Source organism: Pinus tabuliformis, chromosome 2_1 (assembly GCF_031772625.1).
Source record: "Pinus tabuliformis cultivar Carrire ecotype Pingquan chromosome 2_1, CPIR1, whole genome shotgun sequence".
Classification (NCBI taxonomy): domain Eukaryota; kingdom Viridiplantae; phylum Streptophyta; class Pinopsida; order Pinales; family Pinaceae; genus Pinus; species Pinus tabuliformis.
In genome coordinates, this window is record NC_142299.1 from 959,608,214 (window position 1) to 959,627,162 (window position 18,949).

An 18,949-nucleotide genomic window follows, 5' to 3' on the forward strand; every position below is an offset into this window, starting at 1 on the left:
GTAGGTTTATCTCAATATCCGATAGTCAGGACTATAGAAGTTTGCATGCAAATATCCAACCTTCCCATGTGCAGATGTCATCAGCTAGATTGTTTCACACATTAATGAGAAGACCATGACATTGAGAAGTACTCATGGACATAATCTTGCTACCTTTCTGACATAATATTATGATTGCATGAATCATTTTCCTGAGCCAATGAAGCTCATGGAATCATTTTTATATGCCACCAATAATTATATGAACACAAGAGATATTATTAAAGGTTGGGTGAAAGAGCCATCAAAGTTTCAATAGGCACCCACCCATTCATACAAGACAAAATCTCTCAGGAAGGCCTACCAGATCTTCATTATCTTATTTTGCAGGATCCAAGGTTCGCATAGAACAGAGACCTTTCCTGAAGGGTGGGTACTCTTACTGAACCAGGTTATGCACGAAGGGAAGTTGTCAAATCATCAAATATGTTGTCTTAACAATTGAGAGCCCATGTAGCACAGACGCGGAGTCCTCTTGATGGTGAGAAAGAAAGGTTTTATATGTCTGAATATTTACTAGATGAAATGTGTGCACAACATTAGTTTCCTAGCATGAACTAGATATGGACACCATGAGAAACTACCATGCATATTTACTGCAAGCTTATTTTGGATTGAGGTCATTGAGGGGTAATGGAACAACTAATTGGCCACTTCATCATCCGTCTCTACAAGCTCATATTTGAAGAAGATCCACCATGCATGTCACGATGAGCAATCGAGGAAATAATTGAGATTGCATATTGGTATGCCTCACCAGGTGTAGCCTTGGTTAGAGTATTTGGCAGAGAGATGCCTCTACATGTTTTACCAAGGTATGCCACCAAAAAGCTTGTCATGTAAGAAGTGTCATATCATATCGGCACAGGGTTGTCAGCAACTTTGCACAGGAAGAATAAATCACCATTGCCCACTCTTCCTTTACAAATTGGATTACACAAGATGAAGAACGTGAAAGTAATAGATATCAAGGGAAAGGATATAGTGAAGTTTGTATTTCATACTCGAGACTTTAATCCTTATGATCCCTATAGTATTTGCAAAGACCATTGTGTAATAATTCACTTTCAGTGGATCAGCTAGGCTTTTTATTGGCTAAAGGAGGGGCCATGGAGGAAATGCTACAATGCCTCCAAAATCCATGAGCCGACCAATTTAGCAGTGACTTCATGAGCACACATATGTGTGTGTGTGTGTATACATATACCAAGACATCAACAAAACAAATGCCAAACATATACCAGATGTCAAACCAAAACTTCTTTGCCTCAACTGACAAAAAAATGAATGATACAAGGCCTCCTTCTGATGATCTGGTAATGGATGTGTACAATATGCAATTTAATGAGTTCCAAAAAAATATTGTACAAGCAGGGAGAAAGAATTTTCTAGATGATCTTGCATGACCTACATTCGTTAGAGAAAGGGTGATAATGGTAGACATCAGGAAGAATCCAAATTCCATTCTTGAAGCCAACTTGGCCTTTGCAGGAGCAACAAGATCAAACATTTAGTATTTGACGATCGATAATGAGAAATTGGAACAAAACTTAGAGGATGCTAGGCAAGAGGCCGAACAACTTCACGTAGCAACAAAAAATACAGCTTCCGCACAGGTCTACTTGGAGGAGATGAGAGAAGTAATACTTGTTGAAGTATCAATACTTGGAGAAACCATACAGAAACTTTATGAGCGGTTTGTGATCATACATAAAGAAGTTATTTGTTTGCATGGCCTATAGGAAGGACTTCATGGACACACACACACACACACACACACACACACACACATATATGTGTGTGTGTGTGTGTGTATAGATATACCAAGACATCAACAAAACAAATTCCAAACATATACTAGACGTCAAACCAAAACTGATTTGCCTCAACTGAAAAGAAAATAAACAATACAAGGCCTGCTTCTGATGATCTAGTAATGGATGTGTACAACATGTAGTTTAATGAGTTCCAAAAAAAGATTGTACAAGTATGGAGAAAGAATTTTCCAGATGATATTGCATGACCTACATTCATTAGAGAAAGGGTGATAATGGTAGACATCAGGGACTTCATGGACACACATATATATATGTGTGTGTGTGTGTACATATACCAAGACATCAACAAAACAAATGGCAAACATATACTAGACGTCAAACCAAAACTGCTTTGCCTCAACTGACAAAAAAATGAATGATACAAGTCCTGCTTTTGATGATCTGGTAATGTATGTGTACAATATGCAATTTAATGAGTTCCAAAAAAATATTGTACAAGCAGGGAGAAAGCATTTTCGAGATGATCTTGCATGACCTACGCTTGTTAGAGAAAGGGTGATAATGGTAGACATCAGGAAGAATCCAAATTCCATTCTCGAAGCCAACTTGGCCTTTGCAGGAGCAACAAGATCAAACATTCAGTATTTAATAGTTGATAATGAAAAATTGGAACAAAACTTAGAGGAAGCTAAGCAAGAGGCCGAACAACTTCGCGTAGCAACAAAAAATGTAGTTTCCACACAGGTCTACTTGGAGGAGATGAGAGAAGTGATACTTGTTGAAGTATTAATACTTGGAGAAACCATACAGAAACTCTATGAGCAGTTTGTGACCATACATAAAGCAATTATTTGTTTGCATGGCCTATAGAAGTAGAACAAATACTTTTTTAAAACTTTCAAGAACATACAATATACCAGTTCCTATGTGCAAGAATGGACAATGCAACACAAAGGGGCACTGTTGGACTTAGTGAAGAATATTAAGCCATAGGAAGAGCTGGAGAGAGCGAGAGTTCAGATGTTGATTCAGAAAAACAAGCATCTTGCCTCATTCATTGGTAGCATTCAAGTCTCATATGTATGGTTGTTCGATAGTTTGGATTCCTTGGTGAAAACACACATGATCCCATTAGTTGGTTCACTGACCAAAGCCAAACACAGGAACCAGGTCTGGTAGGAGATCAATGAGTACTTGGAGCAGATGAGATAGATTGTCACCCAGGAATATTTGGAGCTAAATAGATAGAATATGCAGAACTACATCGGTGGTTGTGGCCATATTAGAACAATGTTTCTCATGCTTTAGAATGAAGATGAAATTGATTCCAAGTCATTGTACCCGAATGACATGTATTCTAGAGTTCGCTTCTAGCCAGGAACCATTACACAATTTGGGGATGTGATCACATAATAAAAAGCTTGGCACCAATATGTGATCAAGAAGCATCAAGTGAAATTTCTTGAGCTAGAGTTTCCCCAAACATAATGCATGCATAAAAAACATATAAACATTGGCAATCATGCACAAGAAACGCATTCAACCCATGGAATCCAAGTATTGAGTCATGCTCTAATACCAACCTATAACCACCCCTCCCACATTTTCCCACTTTCACCAATCTATTAGTGTAAAAATGAGTTGAGGGCTACTATGACATGATTCAACCTCCTAATTATAGTTAAGGAAGTGGAATCGATAAACCGAAACTTTACTGACCTTCGTTAGGAGCTACAGGAACCCTAGCAGTTAAAACACCACTCCAGGAGCCCAAATCCTGAGCTAAATTTCCTTTTTATTGATTTAGACTCCCAGTCACTTACATAACAAGGTAAGCCAACGACTATGACCCTCCATTTGCATGGATAACCCTATCTACCAGCTACTACAGTCTAGATTTCCCATTTTTGAGCATGTGACTCCAGAATCTGAGCCACATTTTAAAGGTTGGTACCCAGACCTCTACCCAGAACTTGATAGAACTTTCTAGAATGATGAAAGATATAATGACAAAGACATTAATTAAAAAACTTCTCAAGAACATGACCTAACTAGGCCTGACCATGACAAACATTTCGTCAAACACATAGTTACAATAAGATCGATTAGGTCATGCCTTCCATAACCATTCATTTACCAATAAAACCTAAGAGCCATAACTATAATATATCATGAAACCATTCTTATAACCAACATATAACCATAATGATAACAATGATAGAAAAACCATCAAATCCACATAATAACAAGTATAAATACTCATGTAATACAAGAGGAAAATAGATCTTATTAAGATATGCAAATCCAACTAAGTCAAGGACTTCCACGTACCACCCAACCATAGATTGGGCTACTGAACCAAATATTTCTTTCAGCCAATCATCCTCATTGTATATTCCAAGAATGAATATGGGACTCACAACAAAATAACCAGGGCTTCCTTAGACTTTACTGCAATCCCACCAAAACCAATCAAGGGAGTCCTAGGCCTGATACAAGCACCTAGAGAACCGAGCTTTACTGCAATCTTTCCATTACCAGTAAAGGGATTCCTAGGCTCAAACAAGAAACATACACTACCAGGCTTTACCGCAATCTAGCCAAAACTGGTCAAGGAATCACTAGGCCCTAAACAAGCTTGGATGCCTCCACATTTCTTCACCATTACCTTGAGGAATTTTCCACTCTCCACCCTCAAGCTTTACTGCAATCCCACCATATTGTTCAAGAGGTTCCTAGGCCCTTGGGAATTTTCTTGAGACCACCTCACCTGGTTCAAAACCCATCCTATAATCCAAAGCTCAGCCATATGAAATAACCCCATCACACAATGGCTCTGTAAAATTAGCAAGGCAATGTTGAAACCACTGTCACGCATGGAAAAACTCATGCCAATGATAGAAAGAGAACCAAATAAACACATGCATGTACCATGCATGCTAAAATTATTAAGGAAATCATACATGCAACTCGATACCTGCAAAGTAATCCCATTGTAGTTGGTTGATCCAACTCTTGCTTGCTTGATCCTTTCATTCCTTTTCTTTCTTTTCCTCCCTTTTCCTTCATTTCTCCAATGATAGAATACTCCAAGAAAGATCTAAGTGTGCAAGAGTACAAGAGAGAGAGAGAATAGAGAGAAAGATCTAACCCAAAACTATAAAAAAGTTGTGAACTGATCCTCAAAATCCTTTTTATCATTGAGGCATCTATTTTCTTCAATTTTCTCTAGTTTTCCCTTGAATTTCCCCACATGAAATATTGTGACCTTTCACCTTCCTTTTCTCCTATTTTCCTTTATTCTCACAAATAAAATGTCAATTAATGCCTATTTTTCTTTCCCAATGCCTTCGCCAATTTCCTTAGCCATAATAAACCAAATGAACACCCACGAGATGTTTTTCCCAAAATTCAGCTTGGAATATGTGTCCCATGACGTTGGTCTTCTTTTTCCTTTATTAACTTTATTACATGAAATTTAACATAGGGTTGTTACAGAAGGTCAGAATGGAGTACTACTTAATGTCTCTTGGAGTCGAAGTCTCACAATTTCTCATAGATGGATACATGGTATGATCTCCTCTTCCAACAGTCCTAGATGATAAGAAAGCATACATGGTAAATGCAAAGGCATTGAATTCTATAGTAAGTGGTTTGCCAGATTTTGAATTGACCAAGTTATGGGTATTAAAATAACTAAAGACATGTGGGGCAATCATATCCTTATTCATGAAAGAGATGACAAGATAGAAAAGGTAAGGCCTCAAACCTATAGAAGGTATTTTGATTGTGTTAATATGAATTATGAAGAAGATATTGCTATTTATTTTGTTCAAGTAGATGAGGTATTCAACCATCTTAAAGGTATAGGTGAAGATGTCAAAAAGAAGATGATTTCCCAAAAGGTATTGAGATCTTTTCTAGATCATTTTGATGCCAAGGTTTGTGCCATAGAATAATTAAAATATTTGGAATCTCTATAAATGGATGAAATTCATGAAATTCTCACAACATACAAGATGAAGTCAAGAAATTCGAGTCATAAGGAAGTTGCGTTCAATTCATCCAAGACATCAAGAAAGGGAAAGAATTGTGATTGCAATAATGATGATTCTAATACTGATACGACATAATGTGTCAAGAAGTTGAAGAAAGGTTCCAAACTCAAAGGTAAGTTACCTCTCATTTTCTTTAGGTGTGGTAAAATATGACATTATGCAACAACGTTCCTTTTAAAGATGACAATGATGATGATGATGAACCTAAGAGAAGAACCTTCAAAAGTACATTCTTAAACAAAATATATTTCTTCTCCAAACAAGATAATGATGACTCCAATTAAGAAGAAGAATATGATGGATTCAATGACGTATTATCCATAGCCTTCTCAAATGAAACATATAGTCCAAAAGAAGAACAAAGTCTAGAAGAAGTAGAATGAAATGTGAAGGAATTGTTGATTAGTTCCATAGAATAAAATGAGAGACTTAGAAATAAGAAATAAAATATCTCAAAGCCAACAAGGATGAAGCTAAAATAACAGAAGAAATGTTGAGCAACAAGGTAAAGGAAAAAGAAGAAATCTGTGAAAAATTGGAAGCAGAAGTTGTATCTTTAAAACAAGAATTGGAAAAAGCCAACAATATTTTGAAGAGTTATCATACTTTGGATTTCATTCTCATCTCTCAAGGGCCACTCCATGGAAAATATAGACTCGAGTATACAGGGGAATCTTCCAATTCAAAGGAAGAAACCAATGTTCATCACAAAGAGAAGCCTAGAATTTTTGTTGATGTCCTTAAAGGATATTATCATTCTAAAAGTAATATCTCATCAAGGAAAACTTATTCTAACATGTATCAAACTATTTTTCTTGCTCACTGCTTCCTTTGTAAAAAGTCTAGTCATCAGGAAAAACATTATAAAGATTATGGGGCTAATCATCAAAATAAGATTGTTGAACCAAAGAGACGAGGACAAATAAACACTTATAAATCATTTTATCGTCTTTGAAAGTATACTCTCTAATGTTACAAATGCGATAATCCAAGCCATATAGCACAAAACTATTCTCTAGAGAAAAGAGAGAAAGTTTGGAGAATCTACCTCTGAGAATCACAGTTTAGCTTTATGTTCTCAGAAAAAGGAAAAAAAAGGTTTGTAGATAGTGGATGTTCTAGGCACATGATAGGTTACCGAAAAAATTTCATCGCATTAAGCAAAGAAAATGATAGATATGTGACCTTTGGAGAAAATGGATCTGCTAAAATTTGAGGAAATGTAACACCCGCCTCCCACATGTACCCAAGAAACTGGTCAACCAGGGTAAAAATGTGATGAGAGACCACTATGATATCATTCGATCTCCTAAGTCACATTAAGGAAGTGGAACCGACAGAAACACACCATAGAAACATTCAACATCAGCATTAGTACCCTCAGGAACCAATCCAATCTTTTTTCAACCCGCCCCTAGGTCCCACTCAGCTTTTCGACCACTTGACCTCTAGACGTTCTCATGCTACGGGCATGCAAGTGTCCTGGGAACATTGGACGCTCTCACAGGCTTGCAAGCCAGTGTCCAGGTGCTTTTTTGCACAGTGTTGTGCCAGTATCCTTGGTATTTGAACCACTTCTTCAGGCCCGTAACGAAGGTCACTACCCTAAATGGGATGACTATTAGGCCCCTATACTACTAGTGTAAACCCTTATTGTTATTAGTACAACCCCCTCATTATATTGTTGTACCTATGTAGTCCCCATATTGTTATTATTGTGCCCCATAGAAGCCCACTATCGTTATTATTGTGCCCTTACATTATTATTGTTCTGTCGGCTTTGATTATATTATGACCCCTTAGACTCCTATATATATAAAGGAGGTATTGTCATTTGTATCATTCAAGAATTATTCATTTGTGTAATGTAAAGGAGGTTGCCCCCTTGAAAAGGCTGAATTCTAGGGCGTTTATCTCTCTTTTCTATCTTTTTGCGAGCTGGTTTCATAACATTTGGTATCAGAGCTTTGGATTCTAGGGTTTCACTGCTCCAAACAGGTCATCATGCTGTTTTCGCTATAACTTTTTTTTGCAACGTTTCAGAAGCTAAAAAAAAGCCCATTTGGGCTGAAATGGTTCTCAACTTCAGGTCCAAATTTCAGAGCTTTTCACGCTACATTTGCGGAGATATGTTCTGAGGAAGTTGGAATTTTGGCAGACTCCTAAATTACATTCCAAACAGGTCATCTTGGGAAAATATTCATAACGGTCTCTCTGAGCATTAGATTGAAATTTCGTAAGAAGTTACAAAAAGAGGACAGACTATAGTTTCCTGTAGATATTTTTTAGATCCAGAGTTCAAAAAAGTGACACGTGGAACTTCATACAAGTTCAATCTTATAAAAAGGTATATAATCAGGTCATCTTGGGAGATTGTGCATAACTCTTTCTTGGAGAATCCAATTTTGATCAGACTAGTGGCATTGGAAATAAGACACGGAGAGCTACTACAGATCGTAATTTTAGAACTTAAAGATTCGAAAGTGCAGAGTTACAGTCATTTCAAGATCGAGCTCCTAAAATCAAGAAAAATTTAGATGAAGAAGTTTGATGGCAAGGATCCGATAAATTGGATACTACAATTGGAGAAATATTTTGATCTACATGGTGTACCACTGTTACAAAAGGTATGTATTGCATCTTCATATTTAGAACAATATCAATTTTTATGGTATAAAGGGATTTGTTCTCATAAACCACTTGTTACGTGGTCAATTTTCATGGAGGAAATTATAACACATTATGAGAATACAAAGAGCAACACCTTCTTTAGAGAAACACCCCAACAATTGGAAGAAAAATCAGAAAAAGGGCTTTGTTACAAAGTGGAAAGCAAATTATGGAAACAAGGAAGTCTACCCCTCACAACTATAAAGATGGAAGTGTTGTTTCTCCTAGCCTTCCACAACCTACAAGGGTTACACCATAACAATTGGAAGAAAAAAGAGAAAAAGGGCTTTGTTACAATTGTGATAGCAAATGCACTAAAGGTCATAAGTGTGGTAAGAAGAAATCATTTTACATAGAGTATGAAGAGGAGGATGAAAAGGATCAAGAAACATCAAAAGAAGAGGATATATGCCAGGACCCAACCCCAAAGAAAGAAGAAATGAATCCGACCATATATTGTAAAGCATTGGAAGAAATTACCACTCCTCAAACTCTCAAGATAGAAGGACATATCAAGAAGAAAAAGGTTCAAGCAGTGAAAGATCACATCGAGCATCAACAACAATTTCTCCAACTTTTAAAGGATAATGCCACTTTGGTGCAGAATCAAATGAAACAATAGATTGATCAACATCGCAGTGAAAAAAGTTTTGATGTAGGTGATTGGGTATTTTTACGGCTACATCTCAAGCAAGCTATTTATGAGAAGGAAATGTTGGCAATACTACATGCACTTAAGCAATGGCGACCTTACCCAATGGGAAGACACTTCAAGGTAAAAATGGATCATGATAGTCTTAAATACTTTTTAGAACAAAGATTATCTTTAGAAGAACAAAAAAAATGGGTCACAAACATGCTGCGTTATGACTTTGACATCATCTATAGAAAAGGGAAGAAAAATTTTGTTGCAGATGCACTCTCAAGAAAGGATGAGTATGTGGAACCATTGTTTTGTGCTATTTCTATTATCCAACCAGAGTGGATAAATGAAGCAAGGGATGAATGGAAGAAGGACAAAGAAGTGTGGTGATTCATTCAAAAGTTGCAGAAGATCCCAATTCAAACAATATTTCCAGAACTTGAAGAGGAAGGGAAAAACATATTGGAACCTGGAGCAGTCACAGAAACAAGAACTCGACAGCTACGAAATTGATCAATTTCAGAGTATCTCATCAAGTGGAAGAACTTACCGCTGAAGATTCCACATGGGAGGACAATAATTTTATACAGAAGCATCAATAACTACTCAAGCATCGAGGACAACACTTTTGAAGGAGAGGGGCATGCTAGGCCCCTATACTACTAGTGTAACCCCTTATTGTTATTGGTACAACCCCCTTATTATATTTTTGTACCCATGTACTCTACATATTGTTACTATTGTGCCCCATAGAAGCCCACTATTGTTATTATTGTGCCCTTACATTATTATTGTTATGTCAGCTCTAATTATATTATGACCCCTTAGACTCCTATATACAGAAAGGAGGTCTTGTCATTTGTATCATCCAAGAATTGTTCATTTGTGTAATGTAAAGGAGGTTGCCCCCTAGAAGAGGCTCAATTCTAAGGCGTTTATCTCTCTTTTCTATCTTTTTGTGAGCTGGTTTCATAAAATGACATCTTCATAACAGTAAGATAACAGAGAAATGACAGTGCAAAATAAATAATTGAATAAGACCTTGACTGGACCCCTGCTAGTGTTGACAGGTATTTCGACAAACATATCATGAATATGTAATCTACAGGTGTAAATAACATATCTGAGCATAGGGGTCTCATACTTATCTGAGAATCACTAAGAAACATTGATGCCTCAACATATCAACATCCATTTCATCCATTAGGTCATATATACATTTTTCATTCATTTACCCATAAAAACATGATGAGAGCCATAAACAACTCCTGTCATAAAACATATATATAACCAACATAATAGCAACATAAATACCAATGAAATCACAAGCATATGATCCACATATAAACCAGTATAATACTCATAGAAATACAAGGATAAATAATCCCATATTGATTATGAAAACTCCAAACCTAGGATGGGACTTCCACATTCCACCTGACCATAGAATGGTTGAGCCAAATCTCTCTTCATCCATTCATCCCCAAACCATATTCCAAGCATGAATGTGGGATCTCGTAAAACACATCAATCCAAAACCATCCAGGGCTTCCAAAGGCCATCCACCTCAACCCATCAAACAGTGATTCCACCTCACAGTCAGACATCACCAAACCATCATCAAATCGGTCTCTATCCCAACCATCGAGGGCTCCAATTAATTTGATCCAACTAAGGCTTCAAGACTAGTAACTCAAGCCACAGTTATCGTCGGGCTCTAGAGAGTTTGTCCAACCAAGGCTCCAGGACTAGTAACTCAACCCACAAAGGGCTCTGGAGCATTTTTCCAATCAGGGCTATGGGACTAGTAACTCAACCCAAGCTGTTATAGGGCTCCATAATGTTTTTCCAACCAAGGCTCCAGGAACTAGTAACTCAGCCCAAGCTAAGGAAACATGAGAAACAACCAAAATACAAGGAAATAAAACCACAATATCCATGGTTATCTAGGAAATGGCAAGGCTAGGAAATCCACTGTCAAACGAGTAAATCCTCAATGCCAATGACAGATCATGACCAATAATCCACATGCATATTCCATGCATTCAAAAAATAGTGAGGAAAACGTACATGCAACTTGTTACCTACAAGAAAATTCCGTTGTAGTTGTTGACCCTGATTTCCTCTTGTGGTTTCCTTCTCTTCCTTTGCCTTCTTTCTCCAAAAATCCAAGTATGCCACACCTTCCAAGAGATCTCTAAGAAAAATGTAAGTATCCAAGAGTATGAGAGAGAGAGAGAGAATAATGAGAGAGCTCCAAAACTGAATTTACAAAAGGTTACCAATTGATCCTCATAACCCTTTTTAAGAATGAGGCCTCTATTTTCTTCATTTTCCATTAGTTTCCTTAATTCTCCTCCTCACATGCAACCTGTGACCTTTCACCTCCCTTTTCTCCTACTTTCCATTATTTTCATAAATAAATGTGCCAAAAATTCCATTTTTCCTTTCCAAAGCCTTATCCATTTCCTTTGTCAATTTCCTTAGCCATTAATAACCAAATGAACACCGACACTAGGATATCTTTCCCAACATTCATCTTGGAATAAGTGTCCCATCAACAGTGGTTATTATTTTTCCGTTTTTAACTTTTATTACATGGAATTTTCACCAGGTTCGTTACAGAACCCTCCCCCTTGGGGGAACATCATCCTCAATGTTCAACAACACCTATAACCAAAAAAATGTTGTAAGAAAAAAATACTGCCAATAGAGCTTTATAACTTAGCTTGATGCAATATTTACAATGATCAACCTACTAAGCAGCAAACCAACATGAAAACATAACAACATAACATCATAATGACATGAAACCCATACTTCTTATTAGATATTTATAACATAGCTCATGGTAGTATTTACATCCATATATATATGCAAATATAACAACATTACCAAAACATATACCAACATATATACCAAAGCACCATACCAAAACTGTTTTGCCTCAACCGACAACAAGGAAGGATACATAGCCCGCATCTAATCTTACATCTCCCATGTAGCTTCATTGTGCCCAAAGTGGTTCACTGCACTTTAACTTGCTCGATTTCTCGGTTCCTTAGCATGAACACCTTTTTTGCAATATACATTGAGGCTCTAGCTGGAATTCTCCATCTGGTTCCACCTACAATAGATATCAGTCAATCACATGATCAAAATATTTCACATACTTCTTAAGCAATGACACATGGAAAACATCATGGACATCCACTATCAGAGGCAATGCAATTCAATATGCTATTGGCCCAATCCTCTCAATGATACTAAAGGGTCCACAAAATTGTGGTGAGAACTTGGCACATTATCCAATCCGTAAAGAGATCTTCTTCGATTTGATGTGAAAGTACACCTATTCCCCAACCTGGAACTCCTTGAACAATCTGTTCCAGTCTGCATAGATCTTCTTCCTATAATGTGCTTCTTATATATTCTTCTTTACAACCTACATCTCATGTTCCATGTCCGCCAACATGTCTGGTCCAATCAACACCCTATTAACTGGATCACTCCAACTAATTGGAGTATTGAAACTCCACCCATACAATGACTCAAACATACTCGTCTTTAAAGATTTTTGATACACATTTTTGTAAGTGAACTCTACCAACAGAAGATATTATTCCCACTTTCATTGTCGATGCATCACGTACATCCTAAACATGTCCTCCAATATCATGTTGACCCTCTCTATCTGTCCTTTTGTCTGCGAATGATAAGTTGTATTGAAGGCCAACTTTGTGCTCAAACCTACAAACAACTCCTTCCAAAACTTGGAAGTGAACTTTTCATCCCTGCCTGACACAATCTTCTTTGGAACACCATGCAATCTAACAACATCTCTGATGAATACCTATGCTACATCGGTAGATGAGATTGTAGACTTCTAGAATTAAATGTGCAACCTTTGTCAACCTGTCCATAATAATCATGATGGAATCATGTTGTCTCATTGTCCTCAGCGAACCTATGATAGATTCCATGGAAATGACATCCCATTTCCACTTTGGAATCGCAATCGGCTGTAGCGATCGATCTTGATGCTTACACTCTGCCTTCACAAGCTGACAATCAAAACACCTAGCCAAAAAATCTGATACATCCCTCTTTAGGTTCGGCCAATAAAAAAATATCTTCACTATCATCAGTTTCTTATGTTAACCTGGGTGACTTGAATATGGTTTCACTTGAAACTCTCTCAAGATCACCTTCTTGAGCTCACTAATGTCTGGTACATATATCTTGTCTCTGAATCTAACCAATCCATCTGTTGTAAAGAAATATTCCATATCCTATGCACTTGCACCTATACATGTACCATTACCACTACCTATACCTGTACTTGTACCAGTACTCTACTGCAACCTGTGCATAATTTCCATATATCTAATATCCTGTTAACCTACCTATAATATCTTATCATGTATGTTTGTCCCATAGGAGCTCATGGTTGATAAGTGATTTACCTGTATCTGCCTGCTAAGAGCATCTGCCACTTTGTTCTCTTTACCTTTGATATATTTGATCTCAAAATCGAACTGACTGATCGTAGCCAAACACCAAGCCTGCCTACCATTTAGATTTGGTTGGTCAAATAGATACCACAAACCACTGTGATCACACATAAATGTAAACCTCTTTCCCAGAAGATAGTACCTCCACATTTTCAACGCATGTATAATCGCTACCAACTCAAGATCATGTGTGGGGTAGTGCTGCTCATGCTCATTCAATTTCCGTGACTCATAGCATACCACCTATCCACCCTACGTAAGGACTCAACCAAGTCCCTTCTCACAAGCATCTATGCATAATACAAACTCTTTGTCCAGATCTGAAATCTTTAACACTGTTGCATGTGTCAATAACTGTTTGAGCTGCTCAAAACCAGCCTCACACTACTTTGCTCATTCAAACTTCTTACCTTTCCCCTTCAATGATGTGATGGATAAACAATCTGTGATAAGTTTCTAATGAACCTCCTGTAATAACCTGCCAACCCCATGAAATAACTCACCTCATCTACATTTCTAGGAACTACCCACTCCGTGATGGCCCTATATTTTCTGGATCTATTGCAATGCCCTCCTTGGAGACAACATGTCCCAAGTAATGTACCTTAGTTTGAAAGAAACAACGCTTGTTGAGCTTAGCATACAACTGATGCTCTCTCATAAACCTCAACACTATTGCTAAATTTTCAGCATGCTCTCCATTTTTATAATATACTAATATGTCACCAATGAATACAATAACAAAATTACCCAAATATGGATGCAACACACTATTCATTAAGCACATAAGTGTAGTTGGAGCATTAATCAAACTGAATGGAACTACAATAAACTCATAATGCCCATACCTGGTCTAGAGAACTATATTGTAAATGTCCTCCTCTTTGATGTGTACTTGGTGGTATCCCGATCTCAAGTCGATCTTAGGGAAAATTACTGCTCCCTTCAGCTGATCGAACACATCATTAATCCTTGGTAACAGATACATGTTCTTGATGGTCACTTTGTTCAATAGCCTATAGTTAATGCACAATCTGAGAGTACCATCTTTCTTCTTCACAAACAATACTGTTTCACCTCGTGGTGATTCACTTGGCCTAATGCACTGCTTGTGCAATGTTTCCTCCAACTGTAGCTTGAACTCCACAAACTTAGGTGTGCTCATCACGTAAGGTGCTTTTCATGCTAGAGCTACCCCTGGAACCAACTCAATATAAAATTCTACCTCCCTGTGAGGCGGAAAGTTTGTAATGTCCTTAGGAAATACATCCTTGAACTACTCTAAAACTGGGTAACTGCTCAACACATCTGCATCCTCAACTTCCTTACCTTTGTTACTAGAAATGTGCACTACAAATAACATACACCCTTTCCTAGGACTACGCTTTGCTTTCATAGTTGTCACCATCCTAACTAATGTGGCTTTCTTCTATCCCTGTAAGACTCATGGTTTTGAATTCTCATCAACACACCTAATGGCCTTGTCATAACAATCCATCTTGGTTCTATTAAGATACAACCAATCCATTCCCAATAACATATTGTATGATCCCAATGCTAATACATTCAAATGTTTTTTGGTAGGCATACCATTCAAATCAAATGCACAAGCTCTTACCCAATGATGAACTCCCTTTTGGTACATGTAGCCAACTACACTAACCATGAATATGCATGAAATTCCTTATTCAAACGACACGTATGAACCAAGTCAGGACTAACATAGCTATAATTAGATCCAAGGTCAATAAAGATAGAAATAACTTGATCACAAAGATTACCATACATCTCAAGGATAGATGCCTGATGTTCTTCCAGTTTGTTATCCAATGTTGCATAAATATGAGGAACACTCTGACCAATATCCCCAATAGTCTATGCATCCTATGCATTATATATCCGAGGCCTACACCCTGATATTTTGGAAAATCTCTCATGCGATTATCCCCTCCATAAGTCCAACACCGCACGAGCTCCTTATTCTGCTCCTCCGATCAATGCCCTTGTCCTCTCTCTAATGCATTGAATTTCTTAGATGGCACAATATTCTCTTTATTATCTATACCCTAAGGTCTTGCTCGTTTTTTGTCCCATTTTCCTTTGTTCCTTGCATTACCTTTCCAATCTAGCTTAGTCTCATATTTTCGTTTCGATTGTTCATAGCAATGCCTTAGCTTTCAAATGGTCTCTTTCAATGATTTAGTTTCATTGAACTCAATCTTGTCTTTTGAATGCAACTCTTAATTCACTATTGAACCTCTGAATCTTGGTGTTCTCTTCCATGAGATAAGGAACATACCTTAGTAGCTCCAATAACCTACTAGTGTACTCCTAATCTATCATCGATCCCATAGTTATCTTATAGAATATTTTTCCCTGTCATCAAAGTACCTCTCTGACAAATACTTCTTCTTGAATTGCCACTCAAAATCACTCCAAGTCAAGTCTTCCTCATGAATACACCTGACATTCTTCACATCTTCCCACCAAATGTCTGCTTTACCTTTGAGATTGAATGTAGCTACTATGGCTTTCATGTTCTCTAAATATGATCCAACCTAAAGAACTTCCTCATACCAAGCAACCATGCCTTTGTATCCTGCAGTTTCTTCATCTCTCCATCAAATGTAGGTGGCTTTTCTTTCTTAAACTCATCTAGTAAGTATCACCTATCACATGTCCTGAACAGATGATAACGATGATGATCATAGTGCATATATGAATCAGAACTAAAATAATACATGTGTTTATCCCTTCTCCTCTACAGAGTGTCCAACAATTTTCCATCTCTAACCATGTCATCTCTATCTGACCTATGACCACCATTCAACCTACTGACATATGCCCCATTAGTTATGTCCTCCTACTCATAGCTAATCCGACATGGTCCCTGTCGCTACAAATATGACAAACGCTGAAGTATGACTACATTTACCTCTGCTTTTTTCTCCCATGCCTGCATGATTCTATCATTATCTGCCTTCCAACTCCTTATTTCTTCCTTTAAACTTCTTAGTGTGTCTTCAAAATCAGAAGAGTTTCCAACATGATATTGCTCTTCTAATTCATAGGGAGATTCCTTGTAGTCTACCATCTTTCTAACCATTTGATATTTCTTCTTGTAAGCTATATCATGTCGGCTAAACCAAATCACAATAAACCAACATACCTTAGTATAACTTAGGGAGGATACCTTGTCTACAAAATCAAAAGAACATTGTGATACATGTATAACATAATCCTAATAGCATATAGAAACATAACACATAAGTATATAACCATGCAACCATCATTCTAGCTAGGGTGTAGTCATCAATTCATGAACTTAACAGTAACACACATCACGACCTCATGCATGACAACAACCACTACATCACTGTACACTTGACCACATGCAAACATTAATATGCATAAGAAGTGTGTACCCAACTGCACATATGCATTATCACATATAATCAAGCATACAAGAACAATACTTGTAACCAAACTTACCAGAATGATACATGCAACCAAGCATACAAGAATGTAACCAGACATACAAGAATGTTACAAATTGTACCAAATGATACATGTAAGAAACTTATAACGACATGTAACCAATCATACACTCATGAAGATGAACTCCATAATAACAACATCAACTTCCACATAAAGACATAACTAAAACCACAATCAACATCATGCAAATGCAACAAGCACATGGAATGAAAGTGTAAGAGACACACATGCAACTGACATGCATGCATGACCAACACATAGCCCATCTAGTCCGAGGGGTGAACTTGGCTATGATACCACTTTGTAACACCCTCCTCCCACATCTATCCAAGCAATTGACCAGCTGGGGTAAACATGTGACGAGAGGCCACTATGATATTATTAGACCTCCTAAGTCATGTTAAGGAAGTGGAATCGACAAAAACACATGATACAAACATTCAACGTCAACATTAGGACCCTTAGGAGGTAATCCAATCTTTCTTCCAACTAGCCCCCGGGTTCCACTGAGCTTTTGGACCACCTGACCTCTGAACGCTCTCATGCTATGGGCATGCCAACATCCAGGGACCTATGAATGCTCTCACAGGTCTGCAAGCCAGTGTCCAGGGACTTTTTTGCACAGTGTTGTGTCAATGTCCCTCATATTTGAGCCATTTTTTCAAGCCTAGAGCCTAGTTCACTCCCTAAAATAGAATGACATCTTTAGAATACTAAGATAATAGGGAAATGACAGTGAAAAAGTAATTACTTGAATAATACCTTGACTAGACCCCTACTATCCATTATAGGAATTTCATCAAACATATCACGAATATGTAATCTACAAGCGTAAATAATAGATATGAACACAGGGGTCTCATACATAGTTGATAATTGCTAAGAAACATTGATGCCTCAACACATCAACTCACATTTCATCCATTAGGTCATAGATACATTGTTCATTCATTTGCCAGTAAAAGCATAATGAGATCCATACATAGCTTCTGTCATAAAACATATATATAGCCAACATAATAGCAACAAAAATACCAATGAAATCGCAACCATATGATCCACATATAAACCAATATAATACTCATAGAAATACAAGCAAAAATAATCTCATATTGATGATGAAAAATCCAAACCCGGGATGGCACTTCCACATTCCACCTGATTGTAGAATGGCTAAGCCAAATCTCTCTTCATCCATTCACCCCTATGCCATATTCTAAGCATGAATGTGGGATCTCATAAAACACATCAATCCAAAACCATCCAGGGTTGCCAGAGGCCATCCACCTCAACCCATGAAACATTGATTCCACCTCATGGTTGGACATCACCAAACCATCATTAGATCGGTATCTATCCCAGCCATCCAGGGCTCCAGAGCATTTTTTCTAACCAAGGCTCCAAGACTAGTAAAGAAACCCACAACTTCTGTTGGGCTCCAGAGAATTTTTCCAACCAAGGCTTTAGGACTAGTAACTCGGCCCACCAACGGATCCAGAGAATTTGTCCAACCAAGGCTATAGGACTAGTAACTCAGCCCAAGTTGTTAAAATGTTCCAGAGAATTTGCCCAACCAAAGCTCTAGGAACTAGTATCTGAACCTTGTTGTAGAATGTAACTAGGTTCAGTCTTCATAATGACATGTAGTTATGATCTTTGTAAATGATCTTTGTATGACTTGCTTCATGGGTTTCATAAGCAAGATTTCTTATTTCTAGATGGCTCCCATTGAGAGCTTTAGGATTTATC